This window comes from Lissotriton helveticus, chromosome 10 (genome assembly GCF_964261635.1).
Source record: "Lissotriton helveticus chromosome 10, aLisHel1.1, whole genome shotgun sequence".
In the NCBI taxonomy this organism is placed as follows: domain Eukaryota; kingdom Metazoa; phylum Chordata; class Amphibia; order Caudata; family Salamandridae; genus Lissotriton; species Lissotriton helveticus.
The window spans coordinates 1,219,145,834-1,219,165,795 of NC_136071.1; the positions used below are offsets into that span (position 1 = coordinate 1,219,145,834).

A 19,962-nucleotide genomic window follows, 5' to 3' on the forward strand; every position below is an offset into this window, starting at 1 on the left:
TAGTCATATTGACCCCATTAGACCTACAAATAGGGCTACCTTAGAACTAACAAATAGATTCACTGCCTTGTCTCATTTAGATGAAAATGATTGACTACCTGGTAATGTTGATGATACAGACCAGACTCATTGTATTACCACCATTGTTAGGGAAAGTGGGGAGACTGTTAAAATCGCGAGCTGGAATATTGCAGGTCTCCGCTCAAAGAGAGACGATGTAATATGGTTGGAACAATTAAAGGGCTATGAGGTGGTGGCGCTCCAGGAGACCTGGGATAGGGAATGTAACTTCTGGCTGGACGGGTATTCTACCTATTTTAAAGCTGCCCAGGGCTCCAGTTCAGGGAGAGATCGAGGTGGGCTCATGTTTCTAATCTCTGTTAAACACAGGGGAGTCGCGCAAATCGTACATTTGTGCCAGCAAAATTGTCAATATAGGGTGTACTCAGATATGGATTGTCTTCCCCACTCACACTTTGAACACTCTATAAAGGGGGCTGCCCTAGAAGAATTACTGTCAGATGTCGATTTATCTGAGCCAGAGTTTATCGACACCAATGACCGGGTAGCCACATATAGTGCAAGGGATTCAAATTCTATTATAGACTTTATATTTGTGTCACCAGGCTTGCTACAAAATGTAATTGTTTATAATGCTGTGCAAACAACTTTTAGTGACCATAACCCAGCGGTTATGGAATTATGTAACAAAAATCTAGCAATACTTTCTGCAAACACAAAGATTGTTCCCTGTATGGAGTTAGTTGCCCAAGACCAGGGGAGACGGATCAAGTGGAGTAACATAATTCCAGAGGAATTTTTTTCTAAACTTACTGAGAAGGTGGGCGATGAAACCAACACCTGTATGGACCCTCTTAGGTTTGGAGGCGACATTATTACTTCCTTTGAAATTATCTGCCAGCAAGTAGCTTTGAATTTAACATCTAAGACGAAACCCAAGGAGCAAAAACTGCATGGGTGGTTCGATGCAAAGTGCTCTAAGGCCCATAGAGATTTATTGGCAGAATTAAAAAAGTCACCCCGGGACAAACAAGTAGTGGCCAGACTACGGAAAAACTATAAAACCATAGTAGAATCCCGTAAGAGGGAGATCAAGGAAAACGCTTGGGACTCACTTTATGATAGGGCCACATTGAGGGATAGCTCCAAATTTTGGGAAATTGTAAATACACCTTTGTTCAGTGATAAAGAAAATTCCCCGCTGGAACTGAATATACGTGAAAAGGAATGGCTGAACCACTTTGAAAAGATATATGGTAGCAGCCTCCCGATAGACCCATTTGTACCAATAGTAAGTGAACAATTAGGGTTACCTTTGAGATTCACTATTAAAGAAGTCCAAAAGGCTATAGAGGACACAACTGCTCATAAGGCCCCGGGCCCTGACGGGGTACCAGCAGACATGTATAAATCCAACTCTTCCACATGGTCAATCGTCCTCACAAATATCTTTAATATAGCCAGCATTGATAAAAGCAGATTGCCTAAAACCTGGTCACGGTCTATTATAGTCCCAATTTTTAAGAAGGGCCAGAGGGGGGACGCAAGATGTTATAGGCCGATATCTTTGTTGGATTCGTCCTTTAAAATACTAGGGAAGGTTATATTAGCTAAAATCTCAATATGGGCAACTAATAACGACATCTTGTGTGACGCACAGTATGGTTTCAGACCTGGTAGAGGCACTGAGGATCAGTGCCTCAACTTACATCTAATAGTCAGTAAATATACTGTGGCCTCAAGGGGGTCAATCTATTTGGCGTTTATGGACTTGTCCACAGCTTTTGACCTAGTTAATAGGTCAAAGCTGTGGACCATGCTACTGGATATGGGGTTAGATCAGGCATTGGTGTACTTCCTGGCTGAATTGCATAGAGACCTGACAGCGGCCATACGCATGACACAAGAGGGGAAGTGTACGGCTGATTTTAAGTCTGGGAGGGGAGTACGCCAGGGTTGTATTTTGGCCCCAATGTAATTTTCTATGTATATTAATTCATTGGGTGCAAATCTGACTGCAGCATCTGTAGATGTCCCGTGCATGGGGGGTACCCCATTGCCAGTTTTATTATATGCTGACGATACAGTGCTGCTGTCGAGGACACCCATAGGTTTACAACGTCTTTTAAACTCCTTTGGGAATTTTATGCGAAATTTGGACCTTGTAATAAATGTAGAGAAATCGCATGTGATGTTCGTTGGGAAAGGCAGGAATAACAACAAGACCCTCTCTTGTAAAGGCTCAGTAATATCAAAAGTAAAAATTTTCACATATCTTGGTGTAGTGTTTGATGATCTGGGTAGCTGGGCCCCCCAAGTTACTAATAAAAGAGTGGCAGTGAAAAGGTCATCGGCTGCAATACTAGGCTTTGCGAAAAGATTGGGTGGGAAACCTCCTGAGGCAATTTTGGCGATTTATAGAGCCAAAACAATAGCCATAGCCAGGTATGGGGCAGCAATTTGGGGCTATAAAGATCTATCTTTGATACAGAAAGAGGAAAATAAATTTTTGCGATCCCTCCTGGGCCTCCCCCAATCCACATCCTCTTTTGCGGTCCATTCAGAGTTGGGAATGGGATATATTGCGGACATGTTAAGCATGGCGCCGCTTTTACTATGGATTAGAACTTGGCTTAACCCCAAACTTACATTGAACCATAAGATTATTATTGATTGTTTGGGGCGGGACAGAGTGGCTGATATTAAATGGTTGGCCTATATTAAAACAACCGCAGTACTTCTGGGTCGACCAGAACTATATTTAAACCTGGAAAATTTGAATAAAGAAGATATCAACTGGGTAAAACTTAATTTTATTAAGATCCGAGAAATGGAAAGAGAGTCGATTTAAATCTCTAAACCTACAGTAAGGTCACATTTTATGCTGATTACTTCAATGTCAGTGCAACCATATCTGACTTTTGTTAATCGTCCATATCACCGCTGGTTGCTAACCAAATTCAGATTTAATCAGGCACATTTTCTGCTGGGTATTTATGAGAAGTGGTGTACCCCAATGGATAATGTACCATGCGAATGTGATAATTTCTCCGATCAGGATTTGATACATTTTGTATTTTTTTGTCTTTTCTTCTCGGAAGGTAGGGCAAAATATATTAAGCCCTCCTAAGGGAAATGGGGTTTTTACAGTTGAAACCTGCATTGTTGTTTCTTCAATTAATGGAAAATCATCGGGTGATGTTCTGTGTAGCCAATTTTTTTATTGCATCAATCCGTGCTAGACGGAAGAGACTCCAGACGAGTATAGCTGGGGTAAATGTTTGCCCTTTACCTGATAGTACGATCTAATTTCCAGGTTCTGGTTCATTCTACCTATATTTTATAATGAAATATGAAATATTACTGATAATTGTGTAAATTCTGTGTGCTAGCTCAATCCTTATGTATTGCTAATGAATTTTAAATGTACAGTAATTAACAGCTCTGTATGATGTTTTTATGTATTTGTGTAGTATACTTTTATGATTTTTATTTAATCGAATAAAGTGCTTTTTGACTTGACTACAGTAGGAGAGACCTGGTGTGTTCTATGTTTAGAAAGGCCATTGTGTGTTTTAGGGAACAACTAGGGGTGATGAGAGGAGAAGGGGGAGTGTCCACCACCTCTTGCGTCATCCTGAGCACAATTTACACACACAGGACCCCTTTCCCACCGGTTTCAGAGAGCATTACTGATGCAAAGCTTTCCAACATGTGGGCCCATTAATACACAGCGCCTTCCCTTGGCCCGAGTGATTCATCAGCCAATCACCGCCGTTGAATGTGTATCAGAAGCGCGGCTCGCGCGAGCTGTTAGATGACTCACTTTATTGACATACGTGAAGCATAGTGCCAATATCGGCCACACTCATCAGTTGTAATAATGCAACATACATAAATAAACCACAAGACACTTTGTTACTGGAGAATATTGCTGCAGGTTTATTTTACATAACAAAATTTGCCAGCATGGTGAGTTATCTTACGGGCGATCCAAGGGCAGGTCAGCCCCTCTGCTGCCCGCCCGCCTGATGAGCCAACTTACACCATGGCCGTCGCCAGTCGGTGAGTACTAATTTTGGGAGGGGCCACCCCTCCCATCAGTGGACCGCCAGTCCACGCCCTTTCTCGCACCCCCTGAAGGGGGCGGAGGGTTCCAGGCAGCCCCCAGTTGCTCAGGCACACAACCGCCCGTAGGACTAATGGGGCGCCGTCGTTCTTCCAGGGGACACACTAAGACATCCCTGGGTATCCTTGGCTTCGCACCCTTGTGCCGCTGCATATCGTACCCATCTGTACCATGCAGACCCTGGATCGCCCTGTAACTCCTCCTGCAACACTAAATATTACGTTAGATTCTTCCCCCCTCCCACCACCCTTTGGCCGTCCGCAGGGTAAGCGGTAGGGCGGGAAACAGCGAGACGGGCAGCGGTCGACCCTGTAGCGAGACAGGCAGCGGTCAAGAGGCTGCACAGTGGGCAGGGGAAGGCATATGTACCCCTGTCCTCCCCCTCCCATGACCAGAAGTGACGCAGCCCGCTGACCCCCGGGTCCCTAGACCTGGGAGCCTAGTCTGCTGCCTCCTGTGCCTTCCTGTGGCACTAAGGCGGCCGCCCTGTTGGAGGGTCCCCTTCGTGGCCCCCCGGGCAGCCTTGGCAGGAGAGCAATTATTAACGCAGAAACTACAATTACTTCATCAAAGCTGCCTGTGTGTGTGGCCCAGTGCATGCAGGTGCAGCGCTTGCAATGCAGGCCTCTTGGCGCTACAAATTAATGGCAGTCTGTTACACACTGTTTAAATATCGCACTGCATGGGCTGGTAAAGCATCTCGGGGAGCTTCAGGGAGATAGTAAAGTGTTGTCAGTTTTGTGTATACATTTTAAAATTCTTTTTCTGCAGTATGTTGCCATCTTCTCAGCAGCCTGTCAGTCCATCTCGCCATATGTCCTACTGTTTATTTCTCGGTTTCAGTGTCTGTCAACATGCACGTCTATCGACTCACTCACTCAGCCATCAGAACATGCACGTCTATCGACTCACTCACTCACCCATCAGAACATGCACGTCTATCGACTCACTCACTCACCCATCAGAACATGCACGTCTATCGACTCACTCACTCAGCCATCAGAACATGCACGTCTATCGACTCACTCACTCACCCATCAGAACATGCACGTCTATCGACTCACTCACTCACCCATCAGAACATGCACGCCTATCGACTCACTCACTCACCCATCAGAACATGCACGTCTATCGACTCACTCACTCACCCATCAGAACATGCACGCCTATCGACTCACTCACTCACCCATCAGAACATGCACGTCTATCGACTCACTCACTCAGCCATCAGAACATGCACGTCTATCGACTCACTCACTCACCCATCAGAACATGCACGTCTATCGACTCACTCACCCATCAGAACATGCACGTCTATCGACTCACTCACCCATCAGAACATGCATGTCTATCGACTCACTCACTCACCCATCAGAACATGCATGTCTATCGACTCACTCACTCACCCATCAGAACTTTCACTAATATTTTGAACACAACTAATTTGTGTCGATTGTACCTGATTAAAAGTAGGCAGGGTAGATGCTCGTAGGCACAATGGCTGCGAGATACTCCTGATACATGGGTTCAAAGAATGCATGAGAAACTGGTAAGCAGGGTATATAAAGTTGCATTCCAAAGGCTTGCCAGTTACTTGCCCCTACTTGCCCTTTTGAAAGGCAACTGTGTTGTGAGTGTGTAGCAGTACGGAAATTGAGAAACTCCATGAAATATGTGTGGGCTACTAATCGAGAACTCCGCAAGACTACCTTCGCCTATTTAAAGCCATTTATGTATTTGTATCAATGGTCGCACTTTATTCAAAATCTGAAATAAAACTGATACATTAATAATCTTCCTAACTTGAAGTCAGAAAAATGAAAGAACATTAATTTCAGAGCTTGCAGGACAACCAGCAGATGGCCTGTCTTTGTAGACAAGTTTGAGTGCCTAGAATAATCCACTGAATTGCAAATCCCACATGCTTGGTGTCCAGAACCAGTCTAACTCTGGATTAGGGCATGGATAGGGGGGGATTAGGAGAGCCTGTGTTAACAGTAGTAGCAGCATGGGGACAAACTCCTGAACAAGTCTTGATGGCTCTGCAACCGGAAGTCACAGAGTTGACAGCCTTTAAAATGGCGTGTTTTCCCTCCAGTTGACAGGTATATATTTATCACAATGAAACATTCAGGAAGCACAATCTGAATTCTAGAGCTGATCATATACGTTGTCATCATCTAATATACATTTCAATCAGGGTAATAACACAGAAGCAGGAATGACAATTAATGAGGCCATGCTCCGGGGAACACCAGAAGACGAAGGAGAGCCCACACAAGCCAAAATAACAAGCTCTTGGCATTGCTGTGGGGAGGGGGGAGGGGAAGGAGAAATGCGAGACATGGCCTGGCGGCCGTGAAAAGTGTGAAGCAGGGGGCGGGGGAGCGGATCCCTTTGAAGCACGGCCTCGCGGCTGTGAAAGTGAAACAGCCTCAGGCCGAGCGCATGCTGGGGGATGCCTGTGGGAGGGAGGCTGGTGGCTTTCATGTGGCGTGCTTTCCGCTTCAGTAAGCCACACAAACTGTCCGAAATCCGCTGGTTTCAGAGCTTGGTTTGCCCTCAATGCTCTCGTCTATTTACGTGATAGAATAGTGGAGACCTAATGAGTGTTTATTATCGTTTTACTTTTCCTTTCCTGCTGTTTTTGGGTGGGCGGCACTCCCCCGCCATATTGGAGGAGCCGCCGCTGTAAGAAACTAAAAGCACCGGGCCTGCGATTAGAGTCCAATTAGAAAGGTTATTACAGACCTCACCTTCCGGCTTTTATTACTTTGTTCCCTTCTGTTTTGTCGCCCACAGACAACACGATGGCAATGATCACAAAGTTAAAGAGGTGCCTGCTCTTCGCAGTTGTCATTTTTACTCTCACCTTCGGTGTTCAGCGGGGACTTCTGAAGGTAAGTGGCTGCGGCTCAGATACTTACTGCTGGGGTGGCTGCCGGGCAGAGGTATGTTTGTGCAGAGCGGTGATGTGCGGTGGGAGGGAGTAAACTTACCTGGACCTCCTACTTCCTCCTTTGACCTTTCCTGCCCCGCCTCCTCAGGGGTGGGGCCTGCGTTGCCCGAGTGGGGTAAGTTATATAAAACATCCTGATCTGTTGAGACGGTGCCTGGCGGGCACAATCAGGTGGAGGTGGTGTAAATGTAGTGCCCAAAGGCATATGTAAGCACTGTGGTCATGCCGCACAGTCCGGCGCAGCAAGTCACCTTGCGGCGCTGCACTGCATGGCAGGGAAAAGGCAGGAACGCGCCGTATTTAAGGCAATACAGGGCATCGTCCTTTGCCTTGCACTGGTGCCGTTTCAGCAGCCTAGCGACAGCACCGGCACCCTTGCAACAATGTGCACGGGCGCTTTTGTTGCAAGCAGGATTGGTTTTGTGCAGGAAGGGGTATCACACCAGGCGTGTTTATGACTTTTCTAAATCTGCTGTTTTTACTTTTGTTGTTTTAAACGTCTAAGCAGTTTTATGCTCAATTTTAACTTCCCACAGCCTGCTCATTATGGGGACAAGTTCCAAAGTCTTTTAGGGCCTCATTTATGGGATTTTGCACTACGGCAAAGTGAAAGGGCAGGAAGGTAGAGTATTTGAGCAATAGGGTGCAGTCTTGTCCTTTCTCCCTGCTCTGGCTCCATTTCGTCAGCCTAGTGCCAATGTAGGCACCCTTGCAGCATGGTACAAGGGTGCCTGTGTTGCTGGCAGGATTGTTTTTGTGCAGGACGGGGCAGTGTCCTGCACCACAACAATCCTAAGAAGTGTGTTCCTCTTTCCATATGTGCTGCAGAATGCAGCGTACATTACGCCTCACCTCGTTACGCCTCACCTCGGGAGGCGTTTGAATTTGGTGTTTCCCCAGATCTGGGGCAGCACCAAATTCCATGGGTGTCGTGAGGAAACCCCACTGCCACGCTCATGGAAGCCCCTCAGGCACAGCGTGAGCGCACGCAGCGATTTGCACTCTGCGGCCTTACCCGTGACTTATGAGGCCACTCAGAGCAACACAAGGTGGCAAGACGCGGCTTCATACGTCAAACTGAGCGCCTGCGTCATGCAGGGACCACTTTACGTCGTGCAAAAGTGATGCAGGGCTCTCATACACAAGCCCCTTAGTCTCTAGAGTCTGCTCTCTTTTATCTTTTAAGAAATCTTTCCCAATCAAACTAGCCTTAGATTGAGTTAAGAACGCGTGGCGCGGATTTATCGAGAATTTACACTGCAGCAAAATCACACGAAGCGGCGCAAAGTGAGGCAGAGACTTGAAAGGATATTTTGGGGCATATTTAAGCCCCTGTACAGCCGTAGCATCACTTTTTATGATGCTCCAGCGGCGCAAATCACAAAATCATATCTATGAGGTCACGCAACGCCACTTAGCGTGGCTTTGAATGACCTCACAGATATTGAGTAAGGCACGGCAGTGTAAACCATTGTGTAGCCTTGCTCTGCGCCAGGGAGGCATTCCACGGGCGTGTGGTGGGTGCTCCCACTCAACACCCTTGGATTTTACACCAGATTTGCAAAACCAAGTAATCCCGGGGATGCGCCAAAACATTATGCCTCTCGAGGGGAGGCGTAACAAGGAGAAAGAGCTTTATTGCTCCTTGTTTTCCCTCTTTCCGTGTGTGCTGCATTTTACAGCACACATAGAAAGAGAAAAAAGCCTCCCAGGAATGTTTGGAGCAGTAAGGTGCCCCTTCCCACACAAAAACAAACCTGCCTACAACACAGGCACCCTTGTACCATGGTGCGAGGTAGGACTGTGTAGTAAATTCCGTTCCGTTCGCGGAATTTGGGTAATTTCGCGTTCCGCGGAGAACGCAAAATTGCCCAAAATTATGCGTTCCGCAACTTCGTGAAATTGTTTGCTTGTACGCGTCTCAAATGCGTGTTCGTAAGCTCTTTTCCCCCGAGCACGCACATAGCGATTGCAGACAGTAGAAAAGCATTGCGAACAAGCAATTTTGCATATTCGCGGAGATTTTTTACAGTTTCGCGGAGATTTGCGTAATGCGATTACGCAAATTCCGCCCACCCCTAGTGCGAGGGGGCCGGCGTTGGCGCTAGGCTGCCGAGATGGCACCCGCGCTGGGGGAAAGGAAAGCAATGGACAGTATTAGATGAATACGATGCATTCCTGCCCTTTCACTTCGATGTAGGGCAGCACAGAAAGGTGACTTGCGGTGCTGCCCTACGCCCTTCGCCAAAACCCCATAAATGAGGCCCGTACTTTCCAATGCAAAACGATTTTGCCCATGAAGTGCCCTTTTCAGCAAAAGGAGCACTCGGCCCCGCACCTCTTTGTGGCAACGGCATGGCAAGTGGGCGGCACTAGCTAACATATCCACCGCTCTAAATATTTTCATATATTTCACTATACTGCGCGCATCAGCGTGTGAAGGTTCAGTTGTCTAAACCAGCTGTGCACATCAGCGTGTGAAGGTTCAGTTGTCTAAACCAGCTGTGCGCATCAGCGTGTGAAGGTTGTGTCTAAACCAGCTGTGCGCATCAGAGTGTGAAGGTTCAGTGTCTAAACCAGCTGTGCGCATCAGAGTGTGAAGGTTCAGTTGTCTAAACCAGCTGTGCGCATCAGCGTGTGAAGGTTCAGTTGTCTAAACCAGCTGTGCGCATCAGCGTGTGAAGGTTCAGTGTCTAAACCAGCTGTGCGCATCAGAGTGTGAAGGTTCAGTGTCTAAACCAGCTGTGCGCATCAGAGTGTGAAGGTTCAGTTGTCTAAACCAGCTGTGCGCATCAGAGTGTGAAGGTTCAGTTGTCTAAACAAGCTGTGCGCATCAGCGTTTGAAGGTTCAATTGTCTAAACCAGCTGCGCACATCAGCGTGTGAAGGTTCAATTGTCTAAACCAGCTGCGCGCATCAGCGTGTGATGGTTCAGTTGTCTAAACCAGCTGTGTGCATCAGTGTGTGAAGGTTCAATTGTCTAAACCAGCTGCGCGCATCAGCGTGTGATGGTTCAGTTGTCTAAACCAGCTGTGTGCATCAGCGTGTGAAGGTTCAATTGTCTAAACCAGCTGTACGCATCAGCCTGTGAAGGTTCAATTGTCTAAACCAGCTGTGTGCATCAGCGTGTGAAGGTTCAATTGTCTAAACCAGCTGTGCGCATCAGCGTGTGAAGGTTCAGTTGTCTAAACCAGCTGTGCGCATCAGCGTGTGAAGGTTCAATTGTCTAAACCAGCTGCGCGCATCAGCGTGTGAAGGTTCAATTGTCTAAACCAGCTGTGTGCATCAGCGTGTAAAGGTTCAGTTGTCTAAACCAGCTGTGCGCATCAACGTGTGAAGGTTGAATTGTCTAAACCAGCTGTGTGCATCAGAGTGTGAAGGTTCAGTTGTCTAAACCAGCTGTGAGCATCACAGTGTGAAGGTTGAATTGTCTAAACCAGCTGTGTGCATCAGCGTGTAAAGGTTCAGTTGTCTAAACCAGCTGTGAGCATCACAGTGTGAAGGTTGAATTGTCTAAACCAGCTGTGAGCATCACAGTGTGAAGGTTCAATTGTCTAAACCAGCTGTGTGCATCAGCGTGTAAAGGTTCAGTTGTCTAAACCAGCTGTGAGCATCACAGTGTGAAGGTTGAATTGTCTAAACCAGCTGTGAGCATCACAGTGTGAAGGTTGAATTGTCTAAACCAGCTGTGTGCATCAGAGTGTGAAGGTTCAGTTGTCTAAACCAGCTGTGTGCATCAGAGTGTGAAGGTTCAGTTGTCTAAACCAGCTGTGCGCATCAGCGTGTGAAGGTTCAGTTGTCTAAACCAGCTGTGCGCATCAGCGTGTGAAGGTTCAGTTGTCTAAACCAGCTGTGCGCATCAGCGTGTGAAGGTTCAATTGTCTAAACCAGCTGTGTGCATCAGCGTGTAAAGGTTCAGTTGTCTAAACCAGCTGTGAGCATCACAGTGTGAAGGTTGAATTGTCTAAACCAGCTGTGAGCATCACAGTGTGAAGGTTGAATTGTCTAAACCAGCTGTGTGCATCAGAGTGTGAAGGTTCAGTTGTCTAAACCAGCTGTGTGCATCAGAGTGTGAAGGTTCAGTTGTCTAAACCAGCTGTGCGCATCAGCGTGTGAAGGTTCAGTTGTCTAAACCAGCTGTGCGCATCAGCGTGTGAAGGTTCAGTTGTCTAAACCAGCTGTGCGCATCAGCGTGTGAAGGTTCAATTGTCTAAACCAGCTGTGCGCATCAGCGTGTGAAGGTTCAATTGTCTAAACCAGCTGTGCGCATCAGCGTGTGAAGGTTCAATTGTCTAAACCAGCTGTGCGCATCAGCGTGTGAAGGTTCAATTGTCTACCGTCACTGCGCACTTCCAACCTATACACAAACTTCAGAAGGTGTTTGTCGGCTCCGCTCCACAACCACTGTACACAGACATGGCCGTCACTTGAAGTTGTGTGCGCGTCATGGAGAGTGGTGTGCCTCACTCGTTGGGTGTGGCGCAAACCACGAGTGGGAGTTCTTGCTCGCCATCGACACGAGCACAGTGTGGCCCCCAGAGCACCTTGACAGCTGGATTTCTGCAGGAGGCGGAGGTGGATGCGATCTCCCTCCCTCAACATATCACTCCTCTCGTGCATCTCACTCCTCACGTTCATCTCACTCCTCACGTACATCTCACTCCTCACGTACATCTCACTCCTCATGTTTATCTCACTCCTCACGTACATCTCACTCCTCACGTACATCTCACTCCTCACGTTCATCTCACTCCTCACGTACATCTCACTCCTCACGTACATCTCACTCCTCATGTTTATCTCACTCCTCATGTTTATCTCACTCCTCATGTTTATCTCACTCCTCACGTACATCTCACTCCTCACGTTCATCTCACTCCTCACGCTCATCTCACTCCTCACGTACACCTCACTCCTCACGTACACCTCACTCCTCATGTACATCTCACTCCTCACGTACATCTCACTCCTCACGTACATCTCACTCCTCACGTTCATCTCACTCCTCACGTACATCTCACTCCTCACGTACATCTCACTCCTCACGTACATCTCACTCCTCACGTTCATCTCACTCCTCACGTTCATCTCACTCCTCACGTACATCTCACTCCTAACGTACATCTCACTCCTCATGTACATCTCACTCCTCACATTCATCTCACTCTTCATGTACATCTCACTCCTCATGTTCATCTCACTCCTCACGTTCATCTCACTCTTCATGTACATCTCACTCCTCACGTTCATCTCACTCCTCACGTTCATCTCATTCTTCATGGTCATCTCACTCCTCACGTTCATCTCACTCTTCATGGTCATCTCACTCCTCACGTTCATCTCACTCTTCATGTACATTTCACTCCTCACGTTCATCTCACTCCTCACGTTCATCTCACTCCTCACGTTCATCTCACTCCTCACGTTCATCTCACTCCTCACGTTCATCTCACTCTTCATGGTCATCTCACTCTTCATTGTCATCTCACTCCTCACGTTCATCTCACTCTTCATGTACATCTCACTCCTCACGTTCATCTCACTCCTCACGTACATCTCACTCGAGCTCAGAGGTGCAGGCTCACTTCAAGGTGCGTGCAGCAACAGGCTCACGCACAAACACGCGCTGCTGTGCATAGAGCACAGCAGCTTGAAAAGTCAAATCCAATACTCACTGGAGAGCTTCTTGAAAATGAAAACAGTGCTCACAGCCCAAAAGTTTTTGAAAAGATCCCAACGGGACTATCCCAGCACCTCCAGCAACACAGTGTGGAGCAGGTTTGGGGCAGTACTGGAGGCGGCGAGCAGGCGGAAGGGTCACAGCCAGCTGTCCCCAGGGCCGGACTGGTAAGTCCGGGCACCGGGCAATCCCCCGGTAGGCTGGATGCGGTGGGGGCCGGTTTTGTGCCAGGGGGCCGGTATGGAATGGGACCCTGGCCCTGGTTGACGTTCCGCAACCCGAGTCAGTTCAGTAGCAGCTAAATCTGCTGCATAATTAATATTATGTGCTGCTGTGCATTATGCTGGCAGTACTCCATGTATCATTTGTTTAATAAATGCACCCGCTGCAGCTCAGACAGATCCATGGCACGGGCAACCCGCAGGTGTCTCCTCTGCCCGGCCCCCGCGTTGGACCGCGGCCGGCAAGCTGAGGTGTAGTTCACCCCATAGGGTGGGGTCTGTTTTTTTAAGATCATGCGCATTGGTGCCCGGCTCGCGCAAAGTGCGCGTGCGAGGTCTCGTGATCTCAGAGGCAGAGCCGAGTCACGAGTCAACGACCGAAAAAGAGAGAGGCACAACATTTAATTATTTCTAGCCCCCCCCCTCCCCCGGCCCCCTGTCAGCAGGTGAGTCTAGTCAGGACCGTCCAGTCGTTTAAGTTGTAAATGCAATGCTTGCTGTGTCAGACCTGCATGCCGTGTCAGGCCTGCTGTGTCAGGCCTGCATGCTGTGTCAGGCATGCTGTGTCAGGCCTGCATGCCGTGTCAGGCCTGCATGCTGTGTCAGGCCTGCATGCCGTGTCGGGCCTGCATGCCGTGTCGGGCCTGCATGCCGTGTCAGGCCTGCATGCTGTGTCAAGCCTGCATGCTGTGTCAGGCCTGCATGCCGTGTCAGGCCTGCATGCCGTGTCGGGCCTGCATGCCGTGTCGGGCCTGCATGCCGTGTCGGGCCTGCATGCCGTGTCGGGCCTGCATGCCGTGTCAGGCCTGCATGCTGTGTCAAGCCTGCATGCTGTGTCAGGCCTGCATGCCGTGTCAGGCCTGCATGCCGTGTCGGGCCTGCATGCCGTGTCGGGCCTGCATGCCGTGTCGGGCCTGCATGCCGTGTCAGGCCTGCATGCTGTGTCAAGCCTGCATGCTGTGTCAGGCCTGCATGCCGTGTCAGGCCTGCATGCCGTGTCAGGCCTGCATGCCGTGTCGGGCCTGCATGCCGTGTCGGGCCTGCATGCCGTGTCAGGCTTGCATGCTGTGTCAAGCCTGCATGCTGTGTCAGGCCTGCATGCTGTGTCAGGCCTGCTGTGTCAGGCCTGCTGTGTCAGGCCTGCATGCTGTGTTGTAGTGTAGTTCCTATCATCCCAATAGGCTCTGCGCATTGGAATAATACCTACAATAGTAAAGGCCTAGACCAGACGTTAACTAGGTCTACTACTGTCGATACTAGACTTAAAGTTTTGGGTTTGCCAGCTTAGCTCAGAGTTCACTAGAAACTTTCTCGAATGTTCAGGAAGGACTTAACTTCCCTGATTAGACAAGAAGGGATTTAGTTTCTGACAACCATAGAACATGACAACTTTGCTCTCCCCTAATCAAGAGTCAATCTCGAGAGTCGTGTGAACAAAAGGCAATTTATTTTACTCAGTCAGTACGTGCATTCTTAGTCTCATCAGAATGTAGAGAAAAGGAAGAGACTGGCGTGTTCAATAAAAAGGTGTTATTTATTGATCAGTCTCTTTTCTCGTACAAGAGAAATGGATCGATATTATTGCAATACTTATAGTTAAGTAAAGTGCATACATTAAAAGCAATAGTATAAAATAATACTGTAAAAACATTGACATGGTTTCTAAGCCATATGATGTTTTAAAATGAATAAAATATATTACATACACATATACATTTGACTAAACGTACTCAACTGGTGTTTCTAAATACGCCTACCCCGTGTACCTGACCTAAGCCTAATACGTGGGCGGGAATAGAAAGTTACAGTTTAAGTTAAGTTTGTTTTTGCCAAGTGAATAACTAAAGAATTCTCTGTGAGGGGTTATTCAGTTCTGTACCTGGAAGTTAGGATGAATGAGGGATGGTATCTCTCTCTCTGGTCTCGATATTCCAGGCTGCCTGCGAGGGCTGCCCAGAAACGCCGGGGCTGGAATTCTCGGCAGGAGAAAGCAGCGCGTCTCAGCGCGTCAGGAAGGCGGGGCTGCGCCAGCGGGGTCTGCTCTGCTCTTCGCTTCGGCAAGTATGGCTGCTCCGTCTCGTCACCACGCGTGTGTTTGCATAGGGCAATATCGGTAATATTTATACCTTTAAGGTGCCGAGATTGACGTAAGGATGGACATAGATACGTCAATAAGGATGTCATACGACTTGCTCGTTAGCACATTCTTTTACTGAAGTTCTCGGTGAAATCAAAACAATGGCCGCAGGGTTTTGCCCAGGTTGTCATAGGTTTGATTTGTTATGAGAACTCCGTATGCCTTATCAGGGGCTGGAGGAATATCGCTTGTCTAATTAGATCGCAATGGTTATGACCTAATCAGATAACACGTTCCTGTGCCGTAGTGTGACTGCGTCAGATAACGGTATCTGCATCATGGGGGTTTTTTCTACCTCATGGGCTGACTGCTAGTTAACTTGTTGGTTTACTTAACCAGAATAGGGTCAGGAATAGGGGGATCGATTCAGAACCTATAGGAATACATCACACCCACTCCACGCTAACTATGGTCATATTTACTAATCTATGCATAGTATAACATAGTACAACATACTATAGAGTATAGTGTATACCTTACCACCCCAAAATACATAAATGCATTTTGAAATTTTCAAATATACGGAAAAATTGCAGTCATATGAATTGTATGCACTCAAGCTGTAGAATAATGCTAAAGTAATCACGCATTTGTATATATTATTTCTATTTGGTATATGAGAATTTACACATGAAATGGCTCTTAATACAGAAAAAAAGTTCGAGACCATTCCATCACATAATAAAATATATATATGTGAACATACCAGCGGGCAGCTAATGTCTATAAACTATCTAAAATTTAGAAACCTTAGTTCTCTAAGAATAGTTCTTACTTTAAGCAGAAGATAGTGTCCCGGAAAATATGCAAAAATATTTTGGGGCTGTTGAAAAACTTGCTGTCCGTGAACTGGAGGGAAAATTGTTCATGTGACTTTATTTTTAAAGTTGAAGGCCGAATTCAGGGAACGCCGTGTGCGAGCTTGCTCAAAAGTGTCTATTTCTGCTCTGGTGAGAACATCATATCATTTAGGCTTTCGAAAAAGCTGTCAACAGCTTCCTGGGAAAGTTCCACTAACTCGGAAATAGGTGTAATCATGCATTCATGCGCATGATTGTCTCCATTGACATTCTGATTCGCATTGCTGACAGAAGGTCGTACCTGGTCGATGCTGCTTTCATCTTGAACTTCACTACCCATCAATCGTAGTGGTGAAGCTTCCACGAATGCCGTCATCAGGATTGGTAGCCGTTGAGGGCAGCACAAAGCATGAGCCTTTATTGGACTCAACAATGTTTCTGCATCCATTGGCGCATCCGATTGTAGCGTCAGACAGGTGTCTAACACGCATTCTTCTCCGCATAGCAGACACCTTAATACAGGTAAAACACATCTTTGCCACATTGGTCGAAATGATAGAAACCAAGTCATATTTAGGTCTCTAAGCCGGGAGAGTCCCAGGATTTTTGATATCCGGTCCCGGTATCCAATGGCTAGGATCGTATCTTCCATTGTCGCGAGAGTTTGATCTGTGACATGGGTTGCCATAACGAAAAATAAGGACCAAGAATAGTATTCCTGCAATTAGTCCCAAGATCAGGGGAAGTCCGCCAAAAATTGAATGGACGAAATCTGGAAAAATACCCAGTATGGCTTTGAATGGTGTTAATGCCATCGAAAATACTGTCTTAAATACCTTTGAGATCCCATTGGTATCAGAAATATTTAAGATTTCATTTAGAATTTCCGCGAAATGTATGGGGGAATTAGTTGATAACAATGAATGTATCTCTGCAGTCGTCCTTGCGACTTGTAGATCATATGTTTCTTTTGATGACGTGAGCCTTGTAGGCGTCTGAAGAAGCACTGTTTTCATTCTGCTTAAAGTATCTATTCGAATAGAAGTAATTTTCAAGTTGGGCCATGCCCTTGCCTCCCTGTCTGGAAAGGAGCTGGGGAACAATGAGCGTCCACAGCACTTGACCTTCGCAGTCGTAGTTACTAGATAAGGAGTCCCGGGCATAAGACTACAACATCTGCGGTCTGCAATTAGAATGTAACTCCCATTATAGAGTCTTTGAAAGAATGGTTCTATTTCTGTTGCAGGTGCGCCTTGCTGGTGACATGAAAGGTTGTATGAATTCCCTTCACAGGCTCCATGCAAACTAATTCCGTTACACAGAAGTGTGCCACTTAGTGACATCGCACAATTGTTGCCACTAAAACACTTTCTGTCCTTTATTACTGACACATGCATGTGAATAGGGCAGGTTCCATGTTGTTTTAATGTACCCCTTTCCCAATTTCTCGTACATGCCAGCCTGTATATATTTTTGGCAGTATTGAAACCTGAAGGTTGAAATTGGAATATTAATTATCCCATGTATTATCCATTCGCTGACAGGTCGTTCTGACATTGTCATTGGTAATCTTTCTAGTTTTTCAATGCTCAAGATTGTATAATCAGCACCCCTTTGCCCCATACTGATTTGTCTATCAGTAAGGTTAAAGATTTGGAATAGTGACGTTGTGTTGATTAAACGCCAAGGCACATAGCCTGAACGCAGGTTTTGTAACGTCCAGCCAAGCTGTACAATAGAACGCAATTGTGACTGACCGTGTTGTAATAACAGTAAGTCCTGCGATAATATGTCGATTGCTGAAGACACAATGCTGTCCAAAGAAAAAATTCTGGAGGACAGAGTCATTAACCCATTGTCCACTACAGAAAGTGATTTTTCCAAATTAATACGGCCAATTTCCCGTATTCTCTCAGCTGTTTCAATTTGAGTAACCTTCCAGGCCTCATTGTATGCTGCATATACAGAGGCTGCTATGAAACGTTTTTGACGCTGTTTGCGTGGTCCCATTATGAAATCACGCAAGTCAGCACCATCAGTAAGTAAAGTTAGGTGTTGCTTAATTTCTGCCAGTGTGGAAGTTTGCAGCCATTGAAGGCATACTTTGCCCACACTGTAGGTGGTTATTATCCCTGGGTGATGTCTTTGGGGATATCTAGGGTCTGGCCTGGTCATTTTGAACCCCTGTGTTTTATTCAGGAATCTGTCTTGACAGTTATTAGTATCTGTGGGCCAGATCAACCACTGTTTCCAATCAGGATGTGTTCTGTTTTGGTTTAATATATGGTTTACGTCTATCTCTTCATCTGTAGAAGTGTTGCTAAACATTGTTGGTTTTGGAATAGACGGTTTAATTAAATCTTTGATTTTGGCTAGGCCAAGACAGGTGGTTTGTTGAACAGTGTCATTTAAAAATATCATTTGTTCTGGGATCATGCAGGCTCTAAACAAAGCTTCTATACCCTGTACTTGCCAATCTTTTGTACCCCAAACACTTTTCAATTCAACATTTGTGTCCCAATAATCAAAACCAAAGGTATTCATTTTTTCAAAAAATGAGTCTGAATAAATCAATTTTGTGTTGTTTATCATGGTCTTGGTTCCTGTCTTGTTTGACAATTTAAAATAGAATGCTTCAGCATTACTTGTGTTAAAACCTGAAAAGTATGAATATTTGTCATAGAAGGTCCTTGAGCTTCCTTTTGGAGGAGTAGCACAATGTTCCCATTGATTATAACTTAAAACATTTCTAGGTTGTGCAGATTTATGTAGAAAATGGTTACCATAGTGGTTGTAGCAATACATACTATCATAATTTGTCGAACCCTGCAAATAATCATGTTTGGTAAATTTAGCAGACATTACTAAGTCAGACATCATCTTATTAATGCTTTCGAAGTCCCAATCATCAGCAAATGAGTTTGGTTTTGCAAAGTCACTCAATGAGATCTTGATTTGGTGTGGATATTTCAGGATTTCGACCGGACCATAAATTTCATAGTCAGTGTTGTCCCAGGCTACCCCACCAGGTATCGGATTGGCTGTGAAGTTGGCTGAAGAAAGTTCTCTTTTCTCGACGTGTGAAGATGTGTGTGGTTTGAGGATCAAGTTGATTTTCTGACTTGCTGTGTCCATTTTAGCATATTTTCCCTCAATGAAGCGTCCCAATGTTAGTATCATGATGAGCCAAAGTATGAGGATAAATGCACCAAAACCCACCCAAAATTCAATCCATGGAGAAATCAGATATGTTTCTTTCAGTTGTTTCAAAAGTTCTTTAGCTTTATCTTTAAAGGTTTTTGATGATGGCTGTGTCTTTGATTCACTGAAGCCTTCAGAAGAATCATCGAAGTTTATGAAGTAGCCGGATGCAGTTCTGTCAATTGTTCCAATTGGTTCAGGATTTCCGTTTCTTGCATTTTCACTTGGTACTTCATTATAGATTGGTGTGTCACTGCTAAATGTTTTTATTTGGGTTTTCAGAGGTCTGAGTTCTATTGCATTGTTGCATAGTCCTTGTTGTTCTTCTGTAGGCGTTTCGAATGTGATGAGCCTCTTCGTTAGGACCTCTGTACTTGTAGCAAACCTAGGTGTTCTGCTACTTATTGGGAGTCCACTTGGCCTACTGTTTGTTATCGGCCACATGTTGTGGTTTTACCAGGTCGATTGATACAACTCGGTTCTCCTTTTTTCCAGCAAGTGGCGGTAGTACAACTGATCTTGTCCCGTTGACAGACAAGACAGGAACTGCTTTTCTGTAAGAAGGCCCAAATTCCTTCTTTACCGCGATCTTTTCTCTGACTAGATCCCCGACTTTTGGAATCCAGACAGGTCTTGCTGGGACAGGTGGTGGTTCTTCAGTGGTTGTTGGCTGTTGTTTCAACTTTATGTTGCTCAGGTCTTTTCTTGTTTTGTTTAAGTCCTGCAAAATAGCCAAACGGTCTTTGATATCAAAGCTTTTTTCTTTCACCACTGAAGTCTGACTATCAATGTCAGAGATCATCATCCTAGTTCCA

General features: G+C 46.2%; 1 protein-coding gene across 1 annotated transcript in view; it reads left to right on the forward strand.

Annotated features, from left to right (window-relative positions):
• LOC144785703 (NXPE family member 4-like) overlaps positions 1 to 19,962 on the forward strand; it is a 162,520-nt gene that overhangs the window by 13,990 nt on the left and 128,568 nt on the right. Inside the window, exon 4 of the mRNA XM_078664489.1 lies at positions 6,953 to 7,050. The gene's annotated coding sequence lies outside the window, so the exon portion shown is untranslated. The remainder of the gene's footprint in view (positions 1 to 6,952; positions 7,051 to 19,962) is intronic.